Below are 15,090 nucleotides of genomic sequence, written 5' to 3'. Positions count from 1 at the left end.
CTAGCTTGAGTTTAACTTGATTTATAGATGTACACACATTTAACATCATTTTGTAGCTCATAAATATATATAATAATAATGAGTGAATTTACAATTAAGTAAAAATAAAGGCAATGGTATTTTTTTTAATTCCCTTTTCAGGGAATTTAAAATTTTTCTGTCAGTTTCTTTTTCTTCATGCATTTCAAACATTTCCAGTACTCTGATTGAAGTTGCTTCCTTATCCCTCTGGTGGTATAAGCTGACTTACACATGGATGTGCATGTGTTTAGAACCTGATTTCTTTGTTAAAATTGTAAAATAAGTAGGTCAAAATTATCTGTCCCTGTTCTTTCTACATTATAGTAAGAAGCCAAAACTTTATCTTTTTCTGTGTCTGGCTATATATCAGTCCTAAGATCTCTCGACTTTGCTAAAACAGAAGAGAGAGAACCCAGTGGTCAAAATGTTTCCATGGGGAAGCAGTTCCACAAGTTGTGCCACAGTCAGTTTGAATCCTACCTCTGTGGCTTGCTAGTCCTGTGACCTAGCAAAGGTCTGTTTCTTATAGGTAACATGGGGATAATAATAGATCTTGTTTCATCGGGTTTTAGAGTGAATTAAAAGAGTAATTGCACACTGAATCACTTAGCATAGAGCCTGACATTTAACAAGCATTCCACAAATGTTAGCCCTAATAATAGTAATAATAAAACTTTCTCATCTACTCTCAGAGATCAAATCGTGTTCCAAGATTCTCAGGAGCCATGTCTGTAGAGATACATTTGTCCAGTGGGAGACAAAAGGTACAATGTTCCATCAGGAATGAACACGTAAGCAAAATAGCTTACTAGGCGAGCAGAATTAAATACCTGGGAAAACTTTAAAAAATGAATATAGTTTGATTACTTATATGTTATTAATCTGAAATTAAGAAGACTATAATTTATTGGAAATATTAATTTTAATAATGGATACATAAAATATTTTATATTTTAGAATATTTCCATTTGATTGGTAGCTCTCATTCATTTACAATAACCAAATGAGCCAGAGGAGTGGCTCAAGTGGTAGAGAGCCTGCATAGCAAGCGTGAGGCACTGAGTTCAAATCCCGTACCATCAAAAAAAAAAAAGGAAAAAAGTAACTTTGAAACAATAATAAAATGATCTAAACATGGAAATCTTTTAAAATCATTTGACATAAGAAAATTTCAAAAGACTCAAGAAGTATTTTTGAAAATCTCATTGTATCTGATTTCATGGAGCTTAGTCTAATGTAGAGAAATGTGCCTGTTGAATAATCACAGAAACAACTTGAATGTCTCAGTGTTTAGGAGGTGTGTTACATTCTTCTGTCATCATCTACAGTAGTGGGATTTGGCCTTGTCATTCACTGAATAACTATTTTAGAGCATTTGCTCATTGCTGGACATTGTTATAGCTGCTGGAAACACCACAGCGAACAAGGAAGACCTCATAGAAATTCCACACTAACAGACGCTCATAAAGGGCAGGAAATATGTTTGTTACATATTTAGGAAGCTGAGAGCCAGAATTCACACTTAGCTCAGTCTGACAGCAAAGCTTGTGTTACTATTCACTGTCCCCCATGCTGCCATCCATACAGAATATAATGTAGTGATCATTTGCCTCTTTTTTGATTTGCTTGTTCATCCCCCACCAAAAGGACATCCTTCCCCTGATGAAATATCCCCATATCCTGTATGAGCCTCATGGCAGGCAGAGGCTGCCTCCCATCATGGACACGGGAGAGGTGGATACTCAGTTTCTGAGTCAACCGTGTTACCAATCCGGCATGCTTATTTTGCATTTAAGTTGATTTAGGTATCTCAAAATAGGTGTCAAAAAGTGATAGAGAAGTGATCTGTGGTTTGGACTTGCAGCCATGACAGTGCAGTCTGTGGTTTGTCATATTCAACAGTGTCAACAGCCATTGTCTTGTCATGCTGATTCTGTGCTCTGCTTTTGACTCTAGTTCTCACCTCTTTTTTACTGCTTTCTGAGACAGTTTCTCTCACTTTTCTGGTATTTTTTATGTCACCTAGTTTATTTTCTATTACTTGGAACTAAGAACTCATACTAATTCAGTTTGGATTATCTCATCTGTTGAAAACTATTGTCGACATAAGGGTATTTGGAGACTTTTTTTTGTGGTACTGGGACTTGAACTCAGAGCCTTCATCTTGAGACACTCTGCCAGCCCTTTCGTGATAGGTGTTTTTGATATAGCGTCTTGAACTATTTGCTTGGGCTGACTTTGAACCATGATCCTCCTGATCTCCACCTCCTGAGTGGCCAGGATTACAGGCGTGAGCCACTGGCACCCAGCTAGGCCTTTAACAACTGATCAGGTCATGAGGTGAAGCCTGCCTAAATTAGATGAGATTCCTTCATCCCTTCTGCTTTCTAAGACTAGAGCAGCAAGAAGATGAAGAACTATGAAGAAAGAAGTTGACCCTCAAAAGACACCGAATCTTCTAGGGCCATGATCTTGGACTTTCCAGTCTCCAGAACTGTAAGAAATACATTTTTGCTGTTTACAAGCTAGTTTATAATATTTTGTTTTAGTGGCTCAAATTAAGTAAGATAGCCTTCATCCAATTGCTTCCTTATTCTTTCTAATAATATCTTATGTTTTATCTGTTATTAGAAGATGCTTAGTTTCATTTCTTTCTGGAATGGAAGGTACTAGTAATACTCTGCAATTTTCTAAATTCTTTCCTTTCCTTTCTGTTCTATTAAAAACACTATTTTTGTGTTGCATGTGTCATAAATTACAAATATTTACACATACTTTATTACTTTTATGTACAATATCGCCTTACAAAATATCATTTAATTGATAAAGTTGCTAAAGGTCAAAGAATTTTAAGTAACACATCACAGCTCATCACTTTTCTCCATAATGGGATAGCTAGCTAGTTCCAAAGCCTCTGATTTCATGCTGAATTGTCTTTGTAGGACATTACAATATGTCACCATCAGTTATTACTTTAGTAATAAGCATTTATTAAGCCATATTCTTATCTTTCAGGCCACAATAAAACCTATATAGAAGCCATTTTTATCATAATATATTACCAGGTAATATTGATTTGTTTAATTTTGAAGTACTGAAAATGTTTCTTTCTAGATATTTTGAGTGTGATAAGTACAAGATAGAAGCATGTTTGTTGCATTATCATGAGTTTAATTCACTTCTAATACATCTTCTATATCATAGAAGAAGAACTCAGCTTGGATGAATGGCAAATGGAAACTTCAGCATTATTTATTTACAACCTTTCCCTGAGTTTGCTTCTTATAGCATAAAGGGAATAATTTTATCTTCTTTCTCCATCATTTATATATTATAAATGGCATTTATATATTATAAAGGGCATTTTGTGATAGTGGAATAGCTGAAGCAGTGTTTATTTATATTATTCAATTCTGTTTGTCAGAAGATATAACTTAGGTATTTTCATAAGACTTCCCTTTGTTCTTCACTAAGCATTATGTAATCAAGCAATCAAAATTCTTCATGATTAAAATTCCAAGATAGCACACAAAAACCTGCTTTCTGGGTGATGAAGAAAAATAAGAGAAATTTCATATTTCAAGGCACTGGGTGTTCTTGGGTTACATCTTTACTAGATTTAATGCTTGCTTTGTATCATTATTGGACTATTCCTATTAACATAGTAAAAGTGTCATTTGAATGGTCATCTCAACTTAAGACAATGAAACAGAACATATATCTTGAAAGAAAAATATGCAATCAGGGGAAAATTGCTAGTGGCTACACCCCAAAATATTTCCACTGTTCTGGAGTGAACTGCCTATGTGTGTTAACAGGAAGTGTTTCCACAGTTAATTTTCTATGGGTGTGTTGCAAACAGCACAATTTTGCATCCATAGGGAAGAAACATGCATAAGTGAAGAAGATTTAAAATTATTATGCAACACTAAAGATAATGAGTAGATATTAAGTTGTTAAAGAATCTTGAGAAAAATAATATCACCAAATTGAATTTGGATACTTAAAAATGATGCTTGTTGTATTGTGTGTTATATAAATTTCAATTGTATACAAAATACTGTTCAAAGTAAGATAGTTGATTTGAATGTATGGTCATTTCTAATGCTTTACAAACTGAATGAGTAGAGGATATTGTATACTCAACCAAGTATGTCATAACCATGAGCATTTGACTTTATTAACTCCATTTTATATGAAGTATTTTAAAAAGGCATGAGGATTTCTCCATACCTTTAAAGTTATGGAGGAAAAATGGCTTATCAGATAGTATTGGGCATCTGAATTTTGAAAAGAAGAATCTAATCTAAAGAAGGTGACATCCTGCTCAGGAAATCACTGTATTCAATACTGTATTCAAAACTCTTGTCTTCGTGATGCTGTAAGAATTATAAATTTGGGCAATTCAAAGACCTTTCATTGTCCAAGCAACCCTGTTCAAGCATCTTACCTGGACTTCCATACTTTCCTTAATATTCCCCCAGCCTGTCTTTTTAATCTAACTCCCAGGAGTTCTCATCTCATATTCCTTGTTTTCTGTTCATGGTGACATTTTTATCTTCCAGGTTTTTCCTCATGCTTTTCCACTGCCTAAATGCCTTCTCCCCCTTCTGGATGCCTACTCTTGATTCTTTAAGTTAAGCTTAAATGATTTCTCTTTCTTAAATTATTTCCTGCTTCTCAGTAAGCATGTGGTCACCCATTCAACCCTAATTAAAGACATCTGCAGGAGATTGCCGCTAACAAGCACCTTTTGTTAACAATTTCCTGTGTCTTACTGTGAAGCAGAATAGACAATGACTCTAGTTATTGGTGACCATCTTATTGATAAATAGTCATTTTCTCAGGCTGAAAACAACTGTCCTGACAGTACTTCTGTTCACAGAGTAATTTTTGAGAGCACACAAAGTATTGAGGTAAAGATTTAAAAAGGCAGGTTCTGTGTTTATATGAACAGGAATTCATTTGAGAAAGATGTGACTGGATGTTCCACTTGTATTAGAAATAGTTTTGTTATCTTAGTGTATCTTAGTGATGACCAAATCATTAGGTTCTGTAATATATTTGGGGATCTTGTGGTTGCTGTGTCAAAGATCATTGTCAGATTGCAACATCTCCAAATCTGATGATTCTCAGAACATACTGCTCAAGTTTCATGAGGCATTTCTTATAATTGTTTTTATTTTGAATCTCATAGATTAGAAATAAATCTTAAACTCATTTTTGATAAGCTATTATTATCTTCAAGTTCTCTCTTTACTCACCTTTTCCCTTTGGTCTTTAGAGTGTTTCATATCTTTTCAGGTTGAGGGAAACAGAACTAACGTGGTTCTAGTATAAAACTGAAAAAGAGCAAGAGTTCTTTTTATGTGAAAGCTCAGAGTTGATTATGAGGGGAAGTGCAAATCAGACAGCTGTCTTAGATTCATTACTCATGAGTACATATAATCTTCTGCTATCTGGAATAGCTATGGTTGAGTATTAACCAAATTCTCTGGATGAGGTGACAATTGATTGTTTTTAATGAATCGAGTTCACCCAGTCTTGCAGTAGCAAGATTGTCATTGCTCTGTCAGTTGGAATGACTGATGGTTCCACTAAGAATGTGAAAAATGCCGGTTTGGGAAATTTATGCCTGATAAGAAGACAAGTAAAACTGATTTGAGGCAAGCAAAGTTTCAATAAGATATTATAAGATATGTGCTAAAAATAAACCTCAGTAAGTGTGGCTAACTATCTTAAATTTAGATAGTGACAGATTTCACTTCGCTGTAAGAAATTTTTTAGCCTGGCACCAGTGACTCATGCCTGTAATCCTAGCCACTTGGTAGTCATCATCATGTATACGGCATCACAGTTTGAGGCCAGTCTGGGCAAATAGTTCATGAGACCCCAGTCTCCAAGAATAACTACAGCAAAAAGGATTGGAGGCATGGCTCAAGTGGTAAGGTACTTGCTTTGTAAACATGAAACCCTGAGTTCAAATGCCAATTCTACAACAAAAACAAAAAAAGGAAAAACTTTCTAGCAATTTTTACTGACCATGAACAGAGCAAACTGAAATAATTAGGAAATAGTGAGGTTCTCATGAGTGGGTGTTCCAATAAAATCTATATGGAAATATTTTTTGCATAGCAAAGGGGATCTATGTGCATAGTGGAAAATTGAAATTTATAATCTTAAATTTTCCATTTATTCCACTTTTCTAACACTGTTCTTAAGTTCACACTTATTCTTTGTCAAATAGATTGTGAATATGAAAGATGGGCATATGAAGAATAAAGGAGAATAAAAAGAAAAAAGTGAAAGCTAGAAGAGGGGAGGAAGAAAAAGAGAGAGAATGCAAGAGGAGGAGAGCAGGAAGGGAAGATGGAAATTAGGAAAGGGTGCACAGAAGGAAATCTCATGTCCTTTTTTTTCCATAGCAGGAATGGGCCAGTTCCAATGGCTAACTTCTTCTAAATGTGTAGTAGGTAAGTGTCAGCAACATCCAAACACCCAGTTCGGACCTCCATGATATTAGTGTATTTGGAAGTTCTTCACACAATGCCAGGGTGACCACTGACAGTTGTGCTTCCACGACCCACATGGAGCACAAGAGAGAAGAAATGTTCCAGCAAATATGGCCTGCTTATGAAAAATGCTGCAAGCTCCTCTCCACAGCCTGTGGCTTGTTCCTCACCCCGCTTGTTTTCAATTCTTCATGCTTTCATCATCATTTTTCATCCTCCCTTTTACTCCTTTGTATTGCAATGATCGCCTTCTTATTCTCATTTTACTTCTTTTCAGGGCAACATTTTCTCTGGTTTTTTGAGGCATTGTTCATAGAAGAAGTTATCTATCTTACACCCCTTCAAAATTTGGTTTGGCTCTGGCAACTCTTTTTATGGCCAATGAATAGTGTACTGACTCATTCTTATTACCATCCAAAATTCAAACTCTATTCTGTTTGTCAAAGCCTTAGAGAAATTTGCTGATGTCTACTGAAGGGCATCCAATTCTAATAAGATGCATACCAGATTTTTCCAAATCTTCTTGAGCCATTGAAGGTGAAGAAACCCCATCATTAAGAAAATGAAGCATTAACAAATTTGTTTCTCATGAAGAAAACTATATTGACTTAATTATAAAGCAGTGAGTCTATGTGACTTATGAAAGAAATAAAAAGACATACACAGTTGCTACTACACTTTCTAGTCACACGACTTCCTTCATCTTTCATTTCAAATCATTAAAAATGGAGCATTTAAATGCCGTGCTGTGGACGTGGGCTGTAGTGTATATCACATTTCTGCACAGGGATGTGGAAGGGCTTCCTTTATGTCACAGCCAATGGGAATTCCTCCAGCTATTTTCCTGAAGTTATTATGTGTCTATGTGTAGATTTTCCTTTTAACCTTTCTTCATTGGGCAATAAAAGCTCAGCCTTTCTCTTTAGAGGTCATCAAATATGAAAAAAATGTTTTGATATGTTGTTGGAACCACAAGGCAAAATGTGGACTGTTTTAACATTTCTCACATTATCTCTATTTTGATAACAGAGCACAAAATTAGTAAATAGATCAAAACAAGTAAGATATTAAATTGGAAATAAATTCTGTATAGTTTCTGTCTTAAAGCTAGAATTGGGAGTTTTGCTTCTATGTGGTAATAGCATCTATCAAAGAAATCCTCTTAATGTAAGTAACTGTAAAGCTTAGAGAGAATAGTTAAGATAGTCTGGGTTTGTTCAGAGTAGACCTAAGAGGAAAGGAAATTGGACTGATGTGAGTCCCATGTTTATCTGCATGTTCCCTCTCCTTCCCCTTTCACTGTCTGTTTCCTAGTGATGATGACAGAGCCTAAAGCTGTGTTAATCTCATTGGATGGAGAGAACAAAATCAGAGCTCAAGAACCAAGGCACTGACGACTTGAGGGGAAAAGATCCAGAAGTGCAGTGTACTGCAGAGAAGAAGGGGTCAAATTCTGTATGCAATTTTCCCAGGAGCATTTGTGAACTCCAGCAGTGCACAGGTTTAGTGTGAGACACCAAGAGTGAGGCAGAGGGTTCATCTATTTCCTAGTGCTGGAAAGAAATTTTAGAGGTCCCATCTTGCAAAAAAAAAAAAAAAAAAAAAAAGAGAGAGACTCTCAGGAAGATACTTAAGAAGAGGACCTGAAAGAGCCACTGTTAGCAATAGCTGTGACATCATAGAAATAGGAACATGCTTAGAAGTGAAGGAAAAGTAGAACCAGAATAGGTCTCACGAAACCCAAACCTCAGACCAGACTTTATATACTTATACATCTATATACACACATGCAAATGTGTATATATATATACATATATATATATAAAGATGCAAAATTTAACCACAGAGTGGAATATATAAAACTGATACAAATTCTAGGCAATTCCTAGATCTACTGATTCATCCATGGGCCATTTTCCTGTTTCCCAAAGATATAATTAAATTGTCTGGCAGTTGGTGCAACCTGCAGGATTTCTTGATCTTGAGGTAAAAACTATTATACCTCTTGGAAGACCAAGAATCAACTTCTGAAACTACTTCTCTCTCTCAGCCAGAACAGTAACTAAAAGAAATTTGTATACCCTGTCTTAAGGTGTTAGTAAGTGTGATGCCTATTGTAACATGAATTTAACCTCTTTTTTTCTTTTTTTGGTGGTCCTGGTGTTTGAATTCAGGACTTTGCTCTTGACAGGCAGATGCTCTACCACTTGAGCAGAAAGTGCCTCCAGCCCTTTTTACTGTGGTTGTTTTTGGAGAAAGGGTCTCTCTTTTTGCTCAGACTGGCTTGGACTGAAGTCCTCCTATTTTGTTTGCTGCTGTAGCTGAGATGACAAGGGCTTGCTATCATGTCCAGCTTTTTTTTTTTTTCCATTGAAATGGAGACTTGTAAACTTTTTTACCAAGGCTTCCTCAATTGTAATCTTTTCCATATCAGCCTCCCAAGTAGCTAAGATTATAGATGTAAGCCACTGGCACCTAGTGTGCCCTCTTTTCTTTATTCATTTTCTCTCTACTTTGTTTCAGGATTATAGTAACTCATGTAGTATATTTCAACATACTTCTTGTAGGGTGTTTTGAATTCAGACTTGCTTTTCTTTATACTATAATTAGAGTAATCATTCTAACTCATTTTAGTCATGTCATTCCTCTTCCTCAAAATATGTGTGTGGCTTGCTTCTGGATTAAGCGAAAACTCTATAATCTAACATACTGTAACAGCATGTGGTTTTGAGGTATCTCCATTAGTATCTAGTATTGCTATCATGGTGCTTTCTTTCATATTTTTAAAAATTTTATTAGCATAAATTAATGGAAAAAAGGGGCTCATTGTGATCTAATTAACCCCCTCTGTTATTCTTTCTTAATCCTCTTCTGTTTTTAACTTGTCCATTTCCTCCAGCCCTTCTGTCTTATGCTTAAATTATATTCAGAGAAATGGTTGTGTCTTGTTTGCCTTTCTTCCCAGTGCCTTTCCCAGTGTCTGATGAACAGTCAGGTGTTCAACACATGTATGATTAAATCAATGTTTGTAAAAGTACCTGACCCATAATAGAAGTAAGAATCAATAAAGGTAAGTTAAACCTGCTATCCACGCATTCCCAGGAGACACAGGTGTGAAAGTTAAAAGATCAATGTTTGCTTTAGAACCACAGGATATGCTTGTTGTCTTTTGTAGAAATTATTTGGTTTCATAATTAATTTTTAACCTAGGCTAACATAAAATTTAGTTGTTATTCCTAAGGACATGAAGAACGCCAGTTAATGATATCATGGGCAAATTTACCAGAACATAAAATACAATAATACCGCATAAATATTCCATATTTCATACCAAATGTTACAGTTAGCTGAGGTGACACTGCAGTTCAATAATGAAATGGTATTTGAGATCTGTTCTTCTGTGTAAATGACTGTGGCCCAGAAATTCTTGAAAAATCGGCACTCATAGAACATACACTCAAAACAGGTACACTGCTGAGCTTTATTTATGTGTTTTTACAAGAGTTATATGCTAGCAGGGGGAAGGTTTTAATATTCTTCTTTCTGTCCAATAGAGTTGGTCGAGAAATGTCTGTTAACAATGCAAAACCCACAGTCAGGGAGCATCCAGAGACCTCTAGCCTGACCCTAATGTTGCCTTGTAGTCCCCTATCGGGTCTGATTTCAAGATTGGTAGGCAGAATGGTACAAATGCTGATCCCAGAGGCGAACTCTAAGAAACAGCCCAGTTCAAATATGTTGGTGCTTCTCCATTCAGCCAATATTCATGTAAAGTTGTGAGTCGTGTTTGGGACATTTTTCTCTTTAGTTCTGAAATGTTTTCTTTTTCTTCCCGAAAGTAGAATTAGATGCACATTTAAAGGGCATTGTCATTCCTTTTGTTTTTGTTTTACACAGGATCTTAATTTGTTGCTTATGCTGGCCTCAAGCTCCTGTATTCAAGCAATTCTTGCCTCAGCCTTACAAGTAGCTGGGGTTAGGGGTGCACACCGTTGCACGGTTCATTCTTTGAACACGGTTCTGTAAGTAAATTTTGGAAAGTGATGAGAAACAATTTCACTATCAAAGTATAACACTGAAATGTCTTTACATCATGTTTTAATTTAGAGAAATAAAAAGTTCAATCAAAATTATAAAAATAAGAAAATTTCAGTACTGAAAATATTTTTGTCAATAAATATTTAAAAATCCACTATGTTGTTGGAAATATATTTTTATCTGAAAATGAGTCCAAACAGATATTTGCTTAAAAATTAATAAAGACATCACCCAGTCAACTATAGTCTATAATATTTCATGTATAAAATATATAAAAATAAGTTCACAAAGGTTTGATTCATTTGCTCTTCAGAATTCACTAAGCTTCTGGGTAGTGTGGCCTCTTAAAATAAAAGAACTAGAACTTGTCAGTTTGTTAGTAGATCACATATGTTTTCAAGGGGTTCCTTCCTTCACTGGCCTCTAATTTGAGTACTCCATCCCTTTTCTCCTCAGTGCATGACCAATGCTGACATTCTCCCTGCTGAAGACAGGCATATGTTTACTGTGTAGCCCACACCATGCAGTTCTCTTCCTCATTATAATTTGATTATTTCCCAGTTATGCCATGTCTCCATATTGGTTCAGGATTGAGTCTTCACATCATTATAGATACAGCATGAATCTTATTTAACATTAGCTTAAAGGTAAGAGTATAAATAGGGATTCTTAGAGTTCTGAGAGTAAGGCATAAAGCAGTTGAATTAATCTTTAATGCAATCCTTATCATTTTACATATTCTCACATATTAAAGAATAGAGGTTCAATAGAGAAAAATTAGGGGTCAAAGTTATGTTATCTGTAATCTGTTCCTTTAATTCTAATTTATTTTATTAATGAAAAATTTCAAATCTACTTAGCACATTTAGAAAAGTTCTCACATACTCATCTTACGCTCATCTTTAGAAAAGATTTCATTAAATCTCCAATTTGAATCAGATCTTCCTACCATATACTCATATATACTCTGTAAGTTTTCTTCTGAGCAGTTATATTTTTTAAATATATAACGGTAGTGATTTCATGATTAATATCTGTATCCTATTAAGTACTCTAAGTTGCATTATGACAATCATTGAATTTATTTTAAATGTTATAACCTCATTAGTTTATAAAGATCCTTAATACTGTTACAATGGCAATTAAATTCCAACATAAGATTTGGAGGGCACATAGCAAGGGATGGAGAATCAGGGAAGAATGACCCCCAAAATATAAAGTCAACAGAACCTCAAATGTAGATATTGCATATTACATGAATTATAAGAATGACTTAAGCTTTGGGTTTTACCCCATTGCTAAGTAGTTGCAAGGATGAAACCCCAAGAATAAAGCTAATCTGATCCACAGATTCCTAGGGAAGCTCATCATTGGAAGCTCAACTACCCATGAGAGCTGGAAAGAACTGAAAAGCAAGCAAACAGACCAAACAACAAAACAGGAGGAGGAGCTGCAAGTCTGTGATAGGTACACCTTCCAAACTTCTGACACACTGCCCCTCCCATCTTAACAGAAGACCGCAGGTTTACTGTCTTGAGAGTTTGAAAGCACCTAGTGCAACTACATGCAGAAAAGAAGTGTCTTACCCAAAAAGGAGAACTAAGTGAAAGTTTATAGGTAAGAATGGAAGAAAGTAAAATAAGAAATAATCAAGGTTGCAACTATCACCAATGAATCACTGTACCAGCTCTGGAATCTCAACTCTCATGTTTCTTTAATATCTAAAGTTATTAAATGCCTTTAATGTTTAATGTTCAGTTTCTATATTGTGGAATAACCAGAAATGTTGTGTACCAGGTAGCTAGGACTCTAGTCAGGTAAAGACTGTTATCTTGAGAAATAGACTATACAAACAGTTCTACAGAAAAGCCTTAGAGATAATGACAGGTCTATGTATCTTTGAAAAAATTAAAAAAGCAAAGAAAAAGATAAAAAGACTTATAACCTGTACCTACTTGTTATCAAATAGTGATCATGTACTGAAAGACACGATCTGCCAAAATTCACACAAGAAGAAATATACCATCTGAATAGGCTTGTGCATATGAAATATTAATTAGAGGTTAGGTGGTTAAAAGCAAGAAAAAAATGAATAATCAGAGCACAGAGAATTTGGGGGGCAGTATGATACTGTAATGGTAGATATAAACCATTATAAATTTGTCTCAACTCAAAGAATGAACAACACCAGAGTGAATCCTACCATGAAAATTGACTCTGATGGATAATGACAGGTGAGTATAAATTGATCACTTGTAACAAATGTGCCACTTTGGTGGAGTACAAATAGAGAATAAGCCAGTGACTATTATAAAGAAAAATAAGCATAATGTCTGTTATTAATTTCAGGGCAAGAAAAAACTAATTCAAAAGAAGTAATGTTACCAAAATGCTGTATAGCTCTCTAGAGAAGACAAGGTAAATGGAACAAAGAGTCTGTGTAGCATGCAAGGATATAAATCTTAATTTTCCATAGAGAAGAATGAAAAGGAAAATTCTCCATCAACAGCGCTTACTGCTTGGGTTGCTTAAAGATACATCCCTGGTTTTAAAGGAGGAATTGAGAGCTAGTTCTTTCTCTTCTTGGGGCCTTTTAAAAACAGAATGTAAATGTACTTGCACGGGTTAAATGAAAATTATGCTTATTAATGCTTATAAAGTATTGACAACTAGGCAAGAGAATTCTGAATATTATATATTTATCTCCTAGGACTAAGTGGATGTTTAAAAGTCATTTTATTTTTTATCAGCATGCATAAATATCCCAAAGGGGCTCAGTGTATTATTCATAAAACAGCATTTAATTCCCCTTTTTAAAATGCTGTGGGACACCAGCTGATGTGTCAAGTAGGGAGGAGAATGTGTGTGTATCAAACACATCTGGATTCTGACTTTAGTAATTTTATAACTTAGAAGGAATAAGAAATATTTATAGGTCATATTAACACAAGGTAGAGTATGATAAGGGCTCTCCATGAGCTGTCAATTAGGAGTGACAGAGAGCAAGTTACTTTGGAATTGTGTGGAAATTAGACAAAACTTATTGGAAGAGAAAAAAAAAAAGACTGTAATCTGCTTTTCTTTCTTCCAGTCTTGACATTTAGGTCTTCTGTATACTCAAACAAGAAACTCTTTTTCTCCTTTTAAAAAAAATTAAGGAATATTATTCTAGATGAGTTATTTGAGAATTACTTTCCTTTCCTAGACAAATAAGAACTTTTGAATAATGATAGACCCTCTAGTAAATATTGTTTTATTCCATAACTGTCAGGTTGGCACAGCATTTCTGGCAGCCAAGAACGTGGACAGAGGAAACAAATAGCCTATTGTGTCATCGGGGCACAGCAAGCTGACCTTAATTCAGTACCCTCAGAATAAAGTGGGGTGATAATGTTGAGATTTCTCAGAAACTTATTTTGGGGTTACTTTTAATTCTTGAAGACCAATTCATTTTATTATCTCTCTTATTCTTCAAGTATCATCAATATACTTCAAAACTAGATTCTCTCTTATTTTCAGGTTATCCAAAATAATATATTGTTTGCTTACTAGAACTTTCGTGAGGATGGAATACATTTTGAGATCATGTGTCATCTATAAGATGGTATAATTTTTCCCTGTGATGGTCTTTATTTCATACCTCTGCTGGTTACAATTGCTTGTATTCCTTTTTTACACACACACACACACACACACACACACACACACACACGTGAAATTACATTACCACTTGACATTAAGCTTTCTGAGAGTATGAACTTGATGTTAGATTTGTTTTTCTGATATCATATGACATTTAGTACATTTCTGAGTATGTAGGATCGGCACAGTGTAGTTGCTAAAGTTTAACTTTAGATAGTTCAGATCCTTTAGAAGCAGATGTCACAAAAATCTCTTCTTTATTTTTTTGTTTTTGCACTGCTGGGATTGAGCTCAGGGCCTAAATCTTGAACCACTCCTCCATCCCTTTTTTTGTGATGGGTTTTTTCAAGATAGGGTCTCAGGAGCTATTGCCCAGCTTGGCTTGTAACAGCAATCCTCCTGATCTTTGCCTCCTGTGTAGCCAGGCATGAGCTGCAAGCACCCAGCACAAAAGTCTCTAGAAGGGAGTTCTTACACAGGATCTATAGTATATTTTTAGAGATTGTAGCAATGAACTATTGTTTTATTCCAACTGGCACAAAACGTTGTTGCTTAAAATCATAAGCATTTATTACTGACCTGTGTCAACTGGTCAGCTGGTTTGCTCTGCTAATTTCTCTTCCCTATTTTAGTTGTCACCTGAATATGTGTCTGAGGTGGCCACGGTAGTTCATGAAGGAGTGCTTCATGTCACAGCAGGCTAGTCTAGACTCACTTGTTTGTGTAAGAAGATTTCAAGAAAGTGAGTAGATTAAAAAGTTTCCTGAGACCTGGGCTTGCTCAGAACCTGCACCGTTACTTCTGTCACATTTTGTTAGAGAGAGAAAGTCACAAATTGAGTTTATATTCAAGCTTCACTTCTGATAGGAGGAGCTGC

At 35.3% G+C, this 15,090-nt stretch overlaps 2 long non-coding RNA genes across 5 annotated transcripts in view; one reads left to right on the top strand and one right to left on the bottom strand.

The window, feature by feature from the left end:
- Positions 1–1,979: 1,979 nt before the first annotated feature.
- On the top strand, positions 1,980–6,643 carry LOC109677066 (uncharacterized). The gene is made up of 3 exons (XR_012442599.1): positions 1,980–2,517; positions 3,037–3,086; positions 6,447–6,643. It is a non-coding gene; the product is annotated as an uncharacterized lncRNA (long non-coding RNA).
- Positions 6,644–10,001: 3,358 nt separating this feature from the next.
- LOC141420907 (uncharacterized) overlaps positions 10,002–15,090 on the bottom strand; it is a 74,351-nt gene continuing 69,262 nt past the window's right edge. For all 4 annotated transcript variants that reach the window (XR_012445629.1, XR_012445630.1, XR_012445632.1 and 1 more), the window contains one exon: positions 10,002–10,553. This is a non-coding gene — a long non-coding RNA (uncharacterized lncRNA). The remainder of the gene's footprint in view (positions 10,554–15,090) is intronic.

Source organism: Castor canadensis, chromosome 2 (genome assembly GCF_047511655.1).
Source record: "Castor canadensis chromosome 2, mCasCan1.hap1v2, whole genome shotgun sequence".
NCBI lineage: Eukaryota > Metazoa > Chordata > Mammalia > Rodentia > Castoridae > Castor > Castor canadensis.
The sequence above is the reverse complement of the archived record's forward strand: the minus strand, read 5'-3'. Positions and strand labels throughout refer to the sequence as shown.